This window comes from Poromitra crassiceps (assembly GCF_964638095.1).
Source record: "Poromitra crassiceps genome assembly, chromosome: 1".
NCBI classification, from domain to species: domain Eukaryota; kingdom Metazoa; phylum Chordata; class Actinopteri; order Beryciformes; family Melamphaidae; genus Poromitra; species Poromitra crassiceps.
The window spans coordinates 23,422,281-23,436,175 of NC_139623.1; positions in this window are offsets into that span (position 1 = coordinate 23,422,281).

A 13,895-nucleotide genomic window follows, 5' to 3' on the forward strand; every position below is an offset into this window, starting at 1 on the left:
CGGGGAGCGGGTGGTGGCGTACTTCAGCAAGACGTTTGGTAAAACAGAACGAAACTACTGCGTCACACGCCGGGAGCTCCTCGCCGTCGTAGAAGCACTACGGCACTTTAGATACTACCTCCTGGGACAGCCTCGGTTCACCATACGGACTGATCACTCGGCGCTGCAGTGGCTGTGGTCCTTCCGGGAGCCGGAGGGGCAGGTGTGCCGCTGGTTAGAAAGGATGGCAGACTACAACTTCACCATAGAGCACAGAGCAGGGGCACACCACGTCAACGCAGACGCCCTGTCACGACGACCCTGCGCAGAGAGGGGGTGTGTGTACTGCGAGAAGAGAGAGGGAAGGGAGAGGGAGCTCCAAGAGGAAGCGAGGATATGCCCTAACCATACGGGGGACGGACCAGTGTGCAAGGTGCTGCGGATGGCAGAAGCGGCAGATTGGAGGGCTCATCAAGAAAACGACACGGAGCTGTTGCCAGTACTACAATGGGTAGAAGAGGGCCAGAAGCCGCCGTGGGAAGAGGTGGCAGGGGTCACCGACGCAACCAAGGGGCTGTGGTCAGAGTTCGAAACCCTGAGATTGAGCAGCGGGGTGCTGATGAAGTCCTGGAAGGAGCCAGCGACGGGAGAGAGCAAGTGGCGGAAAGTAGTGCCGACGACGTTGAGAGAGGAGGTGTGCAGGAGCTGCCATGGAACTGCAGGGGCCGGGCACTTTGGGGTAAACAAAACCCTCCGTCGCATTAGGCAGGGTTTTTATTGGGGGAGGATGAAGAGAGACGTGCAGGACTTTTGTCGACGTTGCGACCCCTGCGCAGCGTACAAGGGTCCGTTAGACCAGTCTCGCGCCCCGCTCCAGCACCTAGCAGCAGGAGCCCCCATGGAGAGGGTGGCGGTGGACGTGATGGGACCGTTTCCGCGCACAGACAGTGGAAATCGATACGTCCTGGCCGCCATGGACTATTTCACAAAATGGCCAGAAGCATACGCGCTGCCCGACCAGGAGGCGGGAACGGTGGTCGACGCACTGGTGACGGGCATGTTCAGTAGGTTCGGAGCACCGGAGACCCTCCACAGTGACCAAGGGAGGAACTTTGAGTCACGAGTGTTCGCCACCATGTGCGAGAAACTAAACATAAAAAAGACACGGACCACAGCACTGCACCCCCAGAGCGATGGCCTGGTGGAGAGATTCTATCGGACACTGAAAAAGCAGTTGGCCATCCTCACCGAGGAGCACCAGAAAGACTGGGACACGCACCTGCCTCTCATCCTCATGGCCTACAGATCTGCCGCCCAAGAGTCCACCTCCTGCACACCCGCTCTGCTCATGTTAGGCCGAGAACTGCGGACACCGGCAGAAATGGCGTTCAGCAAACCACCGGACGCACTGGGCGGCACCGGGGCGAGAGTACGCCAGGAGGCTGCAAGATCGATTAGAGTCCGCTCACAACTTTGCTCGAGGCCAGCTAGAGAAAGCGGGCATGAGACAAAAAAGGAACTATGATGTGAGGGCGAAGGGAAACCATTTCCAGGGGGGGGAGTTGGTCTGGGTGTACGCACCCCGGAGGAAGAAAGGGCGAAGCCCTAAACTGGACTGTCACTGGACAGGCCCATGCAGGGTCCTGGAGAGAATGGAGGAGGTGGTGTACCGAGTGCAGATGCCACTTGGTGGCAGGAAGGTACTCCACCGAGACAGGTTGGCCCCGTACCGGGGGGGGTGCACCCTTCCCCCAGATCTCGGCCGCCCAGCGGTCTCACCTAGACGTACTGGGAGAAGGAATCTGTTTCCACAGAGAGGGGCGTCCGGTTATGACCAGACGGCCACCACCCAGGGACTTGAAGTCGCAGAGACAGAATCACAAGGAGTAACACGGCCGCGTAGAGAGCCACGGGCTCCGGGACGATACCGGGACTTTGAGAGTTATTAAAAAAAAAAAAAAAAAAAGGAGGATGATGGTGGTTGGAAATGGATGTAAGAAAAAAAATGAAAAAAAATGAAAATGGCATGAGATATTGTGGGGGATGAAAGATGTGGGAGAAGCTGGAGAATGGAATATAAAATGTGGTTAAAAAAAGAAAGTTGCTGAAAAAAAGAAGAAGATGTTGGGTGTGTTTTGGTACAGGGGGATGTGTGGGTTGTGGTGCCAGCGTGGGAGCTGGCCTTATTGTTGGGCGGGGAGTATGTAGCGAACCAGTGTTACACATAATGTGATGAGCAATAGAAGTGTCTCGACTACAGATAGGAACTGATGTGGGGGAGTGTTACTGGGGGGAACACTATGCATGTGGGAGACTTCCGGGAAGACAGAGCATGCGCGGGGCAGTCTCCATATACCGCCAAAGGGAAAAGCAGCTAGCTAGCTATGTGCGTGACAACCGCCTAGAGTTGTAATATGACTAACTGTAAATAAAGGACCCTGTACCAGCAAGAACCCTCCGACTCATGAAATACCAGGAACACTACAATACATTTCCCCAGGCATTTCTAGAGCGGAGCTTTCTGTTCTCTGTCTGGGTTTGTTTGTGGTGAGAACGTGATCCGACACAACTTTAACAGTGCACATTTTTGGATACACCAGCTGCTGTAATCAGCTGCGCTGAGCGTAATGGCCTGAAGAGCGAGCATTTTTATCGTTTTAAAACAACAAATCCTGTTTTGGCGACTTGTGCGTTTGCATGGATAAACTTTGGGGGATTTTGGGGGGATCATCACATCAGCAGTTTGAACTCGACCAACGAATTACCTCTGGTCTCCATTAAATAAATGAAAACAAGTCGTGGTAATCAGAGCCAGCCTTCTTTGTGATAAGATGCAGACAATCAGACTGATTGCATGTGTGTCTTCCTCGCAATGTCCGTAGGCTATTAAATTATTTATTAATATTTTATTCATGACAGGACAGGTGTTCATATGCGTAATCCTCTGAAATCTCCCTGATAGTTATAGCAGAAGTTGCGAGGGTCTTTGATCTTCTATCTCCAAATTCCAGATAGATAGCTTAAATAAATACATACATGAATAAATAAATAAATAACTTTATCCCTCGCTCTCTCGATCCCCCCCTCTTTCTTTCTCTCTCTCTCCTCACATGGCGCATGCCCGACATAGCCTACAATGTAACAAAACGCATTCTTATAGTAATCATATTAAATCTCTGGGAATTATGTTTTCCATCCCAGGAGGCTATTAGCCTACCGGAGTGTCTCCTGGCCAATCCAGGAGGCTTGGCAATACTATTTGGACCATTTGATTTGTGGCTGTGTTAACACAAACGAACCAAGGTACTGTAATGATCCACACTCTGACTGTGATCAAGGAGGAAGGAGGCGAAGATCGACTTGCAATCTGTGCATTTATTTCAGTACCAGGTCACTGTTACGGCTTTGACCTACAGCCACTAAATCATGGAGCAATTCCCACCCATTATTTTCCGTTAGCTTGTTCGTTCTAAACATCAGCACAACATTCCAGACAGACAAAATGATTTCCCCCCGCTCGACCAATCCCCAGCGAGAGAACATCCACATGTGACTCAGTGTCCCCTTCACGTGCCTCACGCCCGTCTATAGCGCGCTCAAGTGCCGTAGGAAATAGCAACTATAACACCCCTGTAACTAAACCCGTCGTCAAGATAATCCCATGTTTACCCTAAACCCCACATTGCTACAGTACAAATGCAACAATTGTAGGCTATCAATTAAGCCCCTAAATCGGAAAACAAAGCAAACGACCCAGAGGTGTGAATACACCCTTCTCTCCACAGCTGTGTCTTGATAATGTTCCCAAGTCTCCAGTAGATTGAGCATACACATGGAAATGGGAACAGGTATAGGTTGTGACACACACAGACACACACACACTGCTTAATGTTAATAATGTGAATATTTTCAATTAATATTGCAGTTGGATAAACTGAGGAAAATGCATTTCAACAACGGGTTGTGTTATTCAAAATTTTGACACCAAGATGTTTATTTTTATTGCAAATATATATCGGTTCCAAATATCGGTTATCGGTCATTTTGATTACCGATAATCGATATCGATATCTGCCCTGAAAAAAGCATATCGGTCGACCCCTAATTGATATATCAACATCCCCCTAGCTATCAACAGCTCCGCTAGGCCCGGGCTGCGCCGGGACATTTCCTTCGGCGGCTGGCCGAGCAGGGCATCACTTACCACGGCCGCCGTAACGTTACGCCTGGGGGTCCACCCGCTATGCAGAGAGCCAACAATGCCGACGAAGCGCTAACGTTGCTTAGCGCTTCCTAGCACAGCAGGTTGGTTCGCAGTACAACCGATGCTGGAATGAGACGCATATTTTCAGAATTTACCACTTCAGTCCTACATCCTTGCTCACTTCCAAGTCGTCTCCTTGCTTATGCTGTCCTGAATCCGTTGAGAATTCCATGAGACTACTGGTGTATGCGCTAGCCAGTCTGACAGCCAGGTTGGCAAGGCAACAAGTACTAGCTGACGTCACCTAGACCCGTGGCTCTCGCACAAATCCCGCATAATCTCGTGTATGGGATGTAATGGGGGGGGGGGGGGGGGGGGTTCATGGGGGTAACATTCAAACACTTTCACCTATTTATTTGAAGCTTAGCCCACGTTTAATATGACCATCCAAGATTGTAACAGCATATATATGATACAAAATTAAGAAATGAATAGGGCCCCTTTAAGTTGACATCATGCTTTGGAACTGAATGTTCTTTTCTAGGCGTCACACGTGGAATGGAAAACAGTGTTTTCTCTTTGTGTAAACTGGCAGCTGCCAGCAGAGCACCTTTGGTCATTAAAGCCCCATTCAGCAACTTTTCCAGTTTTGCTATTGGAGAAACTGCGCCCTCTGCGTGCAATAGTATCGATAACGATATCGCCGTTCAAAGTCAACAAAACACAGCGTCAGAAAGCTCTATGTACATGTTGTGACATCGGGTACTCACCACGTGATGAAATAATAATCCATAGTTCCGTGAAACATCATTTTCGTAGGAAATCTGAATCGAGTTACTTCCTGGTTTCCAGGAACACAACGCTGCCGCTGTAGAGCGCATGCGCGCATCTTGCCACGGTACGTGGCAGACAAACTGCTTAGTCCCAGGGCTGGCCAATGGGGGGCGGTGTGGGATAAATAAAGGCGAGAGTCTCCCTATTACAAGTCAATCTACCATGTCCTATGACTAAAAAGATCTTATATTACAGTAAACATTTTCTAAAAAATTACTGATTGGGGCTTTAAGTGTAAGAAAAAAAACGAAAGGAATTTGACCTCGAATGTGTTTCTCTGCACTATGCCACACACCTGTTTTTATTGCACTCAAAACATTTTCGTGTAGTTGTATGTATTGTTTTGTATGATCTTGTATTTGTTCTGTGAAACTGATACCAAAGACAAACTAGAGTCAAGTGAACAGGGCTCCAGAGTGCGTTTATGTACATGCATTTTCCCACCTTAAAATCTGCCAGTGCGCATAAATATTTTCATAACACGCACTGGTGCGTGTTATGTATTGGTCTTTCTCTCTCTCTCTCTCTCTCTCACCCTGCTCTTGTCCCACAGCGTGCGGCGCGGTCAAACTAAATCTCTCACATAGAAAGACATGGGAAATACAAAAATAAAATGTTTTCAATTGCTTCTGAGTGCTTTAGACTTGGGCCGAATCGTTTTACTTTGAAAATCCGACTGGAAGTCACATCACATTTATCGCTAGTAGAACACAGGACAGTCCGCAGCCAGCCTTCGTGATTACTGGTGTCTGGCCAGACTCACTCGTACCGGAATCGGAGTCACAAACAGATGGAATAAAAATGTGTCAGATGGTGGTTTTGTACGCGGGAGACAAAGCTACGGCTTCAGTAGACGAGTTCTGACTAACGTTAGGTTGGCTGGCTAGACCCCAGGAAGTCGGCAGACCCCGACAAACTTCCGCCTTATTTCCTGCATTTGGCTGCCGAGTTTATAGCTGAACCGATAACACATATTTTTAATTTGTCTATCTTTAATAATGTAATTCCGGAGGTCTGAAAAACTGCCTTTGTGCTCCCACTTTTGAAAGGCGGTGATCCACAAATTTGAAATAATTACCGACCCATTTCCAAGCTCTCTATCCTAGCCAAGGTCCTTGAAATGCTAGTAAATGAGCAAGTCAAGGAATTCCTTTGTTTAAATAACATTTTATCTCCTCTTCAATCTGGCTTTAGGAAGCACCATAGCACAGTGACTGCTGCTACTAAAGTTGTGAATGACATTGTGGAGGCTTTCGACAAGAAAAATCATTGTGCCGCTATTTTCATAGATTTGTCCAAAGCGTTTGACACCGTTGACCATGCTACCTTATACCAGCGTTTGTTAGATATAGGTCTGTCTACTCAAGCCACTGGTTGGTTTGTAAACTACCTCTCAAACCGTAGACAATGTGTTCAATTTGGTGATCTCTCCTCCAGTGTCCTTGATGTCACAAGTGGCGTGCCACAGGGCTCAGTGCTAGGGCCAACCCTTTTGATCATTTGTATAAACGATGTAGGTCGTAATATAAATGCCTCTGTTCATCTTTATGCGGATGATACCATTCTGTATTGTTGTGTGAACACTGTTGCCCTTGCTTTTGAATGCTTACAGTCTGCTTTTGATGTTTTACTTCGTTTCGAACTCAAGCTCTCACTAGTGCCTACTTCGCTGCGTACGCAGCATTATGGAAGACTGTCATTTTTGCTCCAAAAATTACTTTTACATTAAAACCTGACCACGCCCCTTTAGGTGACGTGGTGCCCCCCTGGGCTGACTGGGCCTCCCACCTCGCCCCCGTGACTACGTCACGGCCAGTCACCCCAGGGGCCGCCACTCTTCGCTTCTTCCAGCCAGTGTGAGGACGTCGTTTTCTTAAGCTCCACGGTTAGCTAGAAAGTCAGCGCTCTTCAGTTTGGACAAATAGACTCGCTCCGGTTAATTTGCCCGCCTTCGAGAGGTTCGCGTGGACGAGATAAATCAGGATTCGGGGACCCGTTCCTGTTCTCTTCACCAGCGGCATCGGATCAAGTCATCCAAGCTAAGAGTATCTTCTTGCTAACTGTTGTTTTATAATACTGCCGCTGCGCAGTGCTTGTATCACTGTCGCCGTACAGTGCACGTTTAACGTTTCCCCGGCTGGGTTAACGTTTGTTTGGCTCGAGCGCAAGACTCAGGTCTGCACTCATAACTTTTAGCTAGGTTTGCATACATGCAGAATAGCTTGTACCGTTAGCACTAGAACAACAGGCTAAATAGCACAGTTGTCACAGATAGCTAGATGCATTCGTGCGGTTGCTTCTGTTGCTAGGTACTTTAGGAACGCCGGCTTTAGAGCACGCGCGTTAGATAGTTAGCTAGTTTGCTCAGTGCAGCTAGCTTGGACTACCTTGTAGCACAGATAGCTAACGTGCACACGTGCAGTTAGTGTCTGTGTGCTAAGTATTCGCGCCAGCTACCTCTTGTAGGGCGCGCCTTAAGCGAGAGTAGTAATGCTCTTCAGTGAATTAGCTAGGTAGCTAGCTTGCCCCCGTGCAGCCAGTATCTAGCGATGTGTAGTACTCCAGCTCTTACGGTGCAGGCTTAGCTTGCACGTTAACCCCGTTTCCTGTTAGACACAGAGAGGGGGGAACAGCTAGGTGCTGTATTAGCTGTGAGGCTACGCTGGCCGATTACGACCGGCACAATGAATTTGAACAGGCGTTGCTGGGACCTACATGAATGTAGTGTAGCTTTTACTGGCGTCTGAGATTTTAGCTGGGCGATTCGCTAGCTAGTTGAGCTCGCCCCGCACCTTGTGTGGGCCGCTTCTCTCAGTACTTACGCCATCTTAGCCAGCTTGCTTGTCTGCTAAGTGTTTGCTTGCCTCGTGCAATTAGCATCTACTAGATTGCAACTCCCTCTGAGGAGTTTCTTCTGAGATTGACTAGCTTCGCGGGCCGCTGGCCTAATGCTCGCGGTCACGCTTGCTTCCCTGTGTTACTCAGGGTAGAGACGCGCTGCACCGGCCTGTGCGCAGGCTTGTGTTAGCGCACGCTTGTCTCTCAGTGCTTATGCCAGCTTAGCTAGTGGCTTCCACGTCTGTTCGGGTTAACAGGTTGTGGGTATTGGTGCCCCCCCTTCGGGATGGGCTATTGCCGCTTACGTTACCATTGCACGCGCACGTTCGCTAGCCTCCGGGTTGCTTACTGTTAGCATGTGCTTTTTGCTAGCTTGCTTAAGCGGTACTCCCGCTATTAGGGTGCGCCCTGCGGGAGCTTGCTATTAGTGGTTAGCTTCCTCTTGCTACTGAGCAGGGAAGGTCAGGGAGGGGATGGGCCGTGTGTAAAACTACTTGGCCGAGTATGAATCGGCACGTTAAGTGCGTGTTCGGCCTTGGGCACGAGCACGCTGCACAGGCGCCTTGAACCCTCGGTCTGGTCCGCAGCTAAGCTCTTGAGAGCTGGCCAAGGCCGCTCTCAAAGAAGTTTTAAAGCTAGCCTGCCTTGCATAGGTGCAGATAGCAATATTAGTACTGTTTAGCACAGAACGATAGCATTTTGCAGATAGCTGGCGTGCACCCGTGTAGTTAGTATCTGTGTGCTAGTAAGTACATTGGGCGCGAGATACCTCCGCTACAATAGACATACTGCTCCTTGCTGGCGCTACGTGTCCAGCAGGGCTTACAGCTCGCCAAGGTCTGGGCTCAGTGCCAGCCTTTGGCTTGTAGCTCTAAGGACAAGCCCACCGCCCTTGGTGCCCAAGGCCCGGGGTGGTTGGGAGCTCTCCATGGGTCGCACTCCCTTGTTGGGGTGCCCCCTGCAAGTGCAGGGAGCCTGGCTGGGGGTACGGCGCACCTTGGTCCATGGCCACGGCCTGGCCTCGGTTGGCGGCGCCCAGGTCAAGCCCACCGGTTGGCTCACCAAGGCTGGGCTTAGTTCCAGCCTGCGGCTTGTAGCTTTAGACCCACCGTCCTCGGTGCCCAAGGCCTGAGTTCGGTCGGGAGCTCGCCCAGGGTCTCATACCCAGCATCAAGGCTCGCCTTGGTCCATGGCTACGGCCTGGCCTCGGCTAGAGGCTCCTAGGACAGCCCACCATCAATGGCGCCAACAGCTCATTGCTGGTCGGGAGCTCGTCTGGGGGCCGCACTGTCGGACAAGTCCACATGCGTCTCGAGAGAGAACGTTACCTCCGCAGTCCCCCCAGCCTGCGAAAGGCGCACGGCAGGGGGGGGGGCGGGGGGGGGGTTACTTCGATACAACAGCGCGTCAGTAGGCGGAGCTTGCGTAAGAAGTTCTCCCCCAGCATGCACAGCTTCTACGGAACTGTCCATGCGGCGGGGGGGCGTAGCCTCTCACGTCCCGCCCCCCCATCAGGGCACCGGATCGAAAGGTCCCGGGGCCCAGCAATATGCTCATGACTATATTTCAGGGATCATTTCTATAGTTTCTAACTTGAGAAATGTGTTTCTAAAATGTTCAGTCTCGCTATCCATACTCTTCTGAGCGCGAAGCGGGCAGAGAGACTTGATTCAGTTCATATGCTCTCTGCTTTTGATGACCGTGCACTGTCTCCTTTGGGGACATTGAGGGAGAGAGTATGATCCGAGTGGTGGAACGGGTTCCGCTCCGTTGGCCACAAGAGACCATCTTGTCCAACAGGCTCGATGCCTGGGAGCATCTATGTTCCCCCGTCCCCATTACGGCGCACCCTCCACAGGGGATACGCGCCACAGTTTGCCCACCCACGTTCGACGGGACCCCCGATCTGGCCGTGGAGGAGGAGGCCATGGACGGCTCCATGCGTCCAAAATCGGACCTTCGGCGTCTCAACAAGACGCTGAGGAAGTCCCATCCCGAATGCTCTCTTCCCCGCCTGTTCAAGTTGAGACAGGGGGATTTCTTACTTCCAGGGATCTGGAAGGTGCGGTCTTCCATGTCCACATGGTCAGGAGACACAGGAAATACCTGAGGTTCTCCTTCCGGGGGAAGGCTTACGAGTTCTGTGGCTTGCCATTCGGCATGTCTTTGAGCCCACGAACCCTCACGGTGTGCGTGACGACTCGAGGGTCTGTGCCGCGGAACATACCAAAGTGGTGACCGATCACCGGCAAACCTTAGGGTTTTTGGTGAACTGGCAGAAGAGTTGCTTCGTCCCAGCGCAGGCGGCGACCTTCCTGGGGCTCGAGCTATACTTCCTGCGAGCCTTTCGCCAGAGCGACAGGCGCGCACGGTTCGGACAGCAAGCCAAGGACGTTAGGTCTGTGCCCTCGGTGTCAGTGCATCAGTGCACAGTAATGTTGGGCCTGATGGCCTCAGCACTGCATGTGCTCCCGCTAGGGAGGCTACACATGCTCTCGTGGTCCAAATATGGTTCTCAGGCTTCGCCTGGACTCGGCCGGGGACCGTCATCGCAGGGTTCCTCTGACAGGTCAGGCCTGGCAGGCGCTGGCTATATGGGCGGACCCCCGTTACCTCTCGAGAGGTACTCGGTGGGGCCCTGTCCCGCTCAGGATGGTAATTCGCACAGACGCCTCCCTCTGGGGAGGGGGTGCGATTTGCGGGCATTTTTCGGCGAACGGCCGGTGGGAGGCTCAGGAGCTTCGCCACATAAACGTGCTAGAGCTGAAGGCGATTCGCCGGGCTCTGCCTCAGGACAAGCCCACCATCAATGGCGCCGTGGGCCCATTGTTGGTTGGGAGCTCTCTTGGGGACCGCACTGCCGGACAAGTCCGCGTGCGGCCAGACTCGAAAGAGAACGTTGCCTCCGCAGTCCCCCCGGCCTGCGGAGGTAACACTTCCAGCGGCTCACACATGGGCACCATGTGCTGATTCGCTCGGACAATAGGGCAGCGATCGCCCACCTGAACAAACAGGGCGGTGTGCGGTCGGGGGCGCTGAACCATAGCGGGGATTCACCTGTGGGTGTTTCCCCGTCTCCTTTCAGTGTCAGCGGTCTATCTGCCGGGACGGCGGAGTTACGACCGGCCTGCTGTCTCGAGGCAATCCCCGTTATACGGAGTGGTGCCTCCACCCTCGGGTGATGGAACAGGTTTGGGCCAGGGTTGGTCGCGCCTGCGTCGATCTCTCGCATCGCGGCGCGCGACACACTGCCCACTGTGGTTCTCGATCCAGGAGGACAGCCCCCGTTAGGTCATGACGCGCTAAAAGCGCACGCGTGGCCAAGGGAGGGGCTCTATGCGTTTCCCCCGACCCCTCCTGATCCGTCAGGTGTGGGACAGGGTGAGGGAACAGCGCCTCCGGCTCGTTTTAGTCTGTTTGGCACAGGCAGACATGGTTTGCGGACCTGGTCTCCCTGGCGCAAGATCCGCCCTGGGCATTGCCGGTACGGGCCGATCTCCTATCCCAGGCGGAGGGGGAGGTGTTCCACCCCTCCCCAGGGAGGTGGAAGCTAGCGGTCTGGCTCCTGAACCGGACCAGTTGCTAGCCCAGGGCTTGCCTGATAATGTGGGATGCACTATGCAGCAAGTAAGGGCGTGGATCCAGTGAACTGCAGTGTGCGACCAGTTCTCTGTTTCCTTCAGAGCCTGCTTGACGCGGGTCAGTCCCCGCAGTCGTTTAAGCTGTACGTAGCCGCGATTCTGCGTGCCATAGGGGAATTGAAGGGAGCCCCGTGGGGGCGTACCCTTTGGTCTTGCGCCTCATGAAAGGGGCGCGTAAACTGCGCCCGCCGTCGCGGTGCGTTTTTTCCCCCAAATCGGACCTGGTTACGGTGCTGGACGGGCTAACGGGTCATCCGTTTGAGTCCTTGGACTCCGCCGATTTAAGGGTTCTGTCTTTAAAGACCGCGCTGCTGCTGGCCTTGTCGTCAGGAAAGAGAGTTGGTGACCTGATTGCCCTCTCGGTGCAGCAGGCCTGTGTGGTAATGATGGGCGCAGGGTTACGTTGCGACCTAACCCGGCTTACCAACCTAAGATTATTAATGTCAGCTTTAGGTCTATGGTCATAGACTTATCAGCATTCTGTTCCCCGCCGTTCAGTTAGAGACGGGCGAGGAGGGACGTTTGCTCATGCTGTGCCCCGTAAGGGCGCTCTCGGCCTATGTGGCCAGGACGCGTTCTTTACGCATTACAGATCAGCTGTTGTTTTGCTTTGGGCAAAGGGCCCAGGGCGGACCCCTTTCCAAGGATCGCTTATCACACTGGATAGTGGAGGCGATCGCGTTGGCATACTCTGCCGTGGGCAAGGTTCCCCAGGAGGGTATCAAGGCGCGTTCTACGCGAGGTGTTGCGACATCCTCTGCGTTGTTGCGCGGTGTGTCGGTGGAGGACATGTGTGCCGCGGCCTCATGATCCTATCATCACACTTTCGTCAGGTACTACAGTCTCGACGTATCCGGTTCGCAGTTTGCGCACGCGGTGCTGTCGGTGGCAAGAAAGTAGTATCGTTGCCACTCTAATATGTCAGACGGTTAGGCATAAACGTTGCCGTATGGCCGTGGTTCACCGGTGCCTTTCGGGTCGCCCTGTGGGGTGCTCCCGGCAGCAAGGTCGGTTGAATGGAGGCACTAGTGAGAGCTTGAGTTCGAAACGAAGTAAAACGTTAGGGTTGTGCTACAACCCAGGTTTTACGAGTGAGAACGAGAGCTCTCACTACCCAGCCTTGCTGCGTCGATGCGTCTCTGGGTGCGTCGGATCTCAGCTGGCTGGAAGAAATGAGTGGCGGCCCCTGGGGTGACTGGCCGTGACGTAGTCACGGGGGCGAGGTGGGAGGCCCAGTCAGCCCAGGGGGGCACCACGTCACCTAAAGGGGCGTGGTCAGGTTTTAATGTAAAAGTAATTTTTGGAGCAAAAATGACAGTCTTCCATAATGCTGCGTACGCAGCGAAGTAGGCACTAGTGAGAGCTCTCGTTCTCACTCGTAAAACCTGGGTTGTAGCACAACCCTAACGTTTTACAGTCACACCTGTATCATCTCAAATTGGTGTTAAATGCAGATAAAACAAAAGGGGAGCGTACCTATGTTCCCCGGGTCCTATATTCCCCGGGTCCTATGTTCCCCGTTTTTGTGGGACCAGGGAACATAAAACCCTTCCTAACCTCCCCCAGACCCTAACCCAAAACCTAACCTCTCCCACCCCTCACGCCTAAACCTAAGGTCGGCATTGCGGGTGGTCGGCATAGCGGATAGACACCCCAAATGTTACGGAGAGTGTTAAAAACGGGGAACATAGGACCCGGGGAACATAGGGATGACCCCAACAAAAGCCATGTTCTTTTCTTTCAAGAAGGTGCCAGCAGTTCTCCCCTGCATTATGTCAGTGCAGGGTACCCCTATTGAGCTTGTGGCTTCTTATAAATACTTAGGTATTTTAATTGATGATGCGGAGGGGGGGGGGGGGGGGGGGGGGTGGAGCACGCCCACACATGAAGCAGCCATACCGCTCTCATGACAACCTAGAAACTGGTGAAAAGTCCACGATGACGGGGTCGCGCTTATACCGGAAAACAACTTTCACACTCCAAGGCATTAGACCGCTTTCCGGTCATTTAACGGTAAAAAGCGCATGTGTGAAAACGGCTATGGAGAGGGATGACCAGTTGACTAAAGAATACAGCATGCAGTGATGTGTAAGGGGTTTACGGCCAGTAATAAATCTCAGCGTACCATGATAAACAGCATCCAGCAGATGGAGACATTTAGCAGACGCATTCATCTCTGCTCGCTCTCTGGCCAGAGTCCTTCAGTCCAGCCCGACAGGGACACAAACAGCGAAAATGGCAAAGGCTTGTTTGAGTCTTGCAAGCCGCCCAACGCTTGTAAGCAGATGCACGAAGCGAAATGTGGAAGTATTTTGCTTACGTTGCTGACAGCGAAGGCAAGCCCGGACACATCAAACGAAGCCAGTCTGTAAAAAGTGCTTCAACGCGACGCAGGTGAA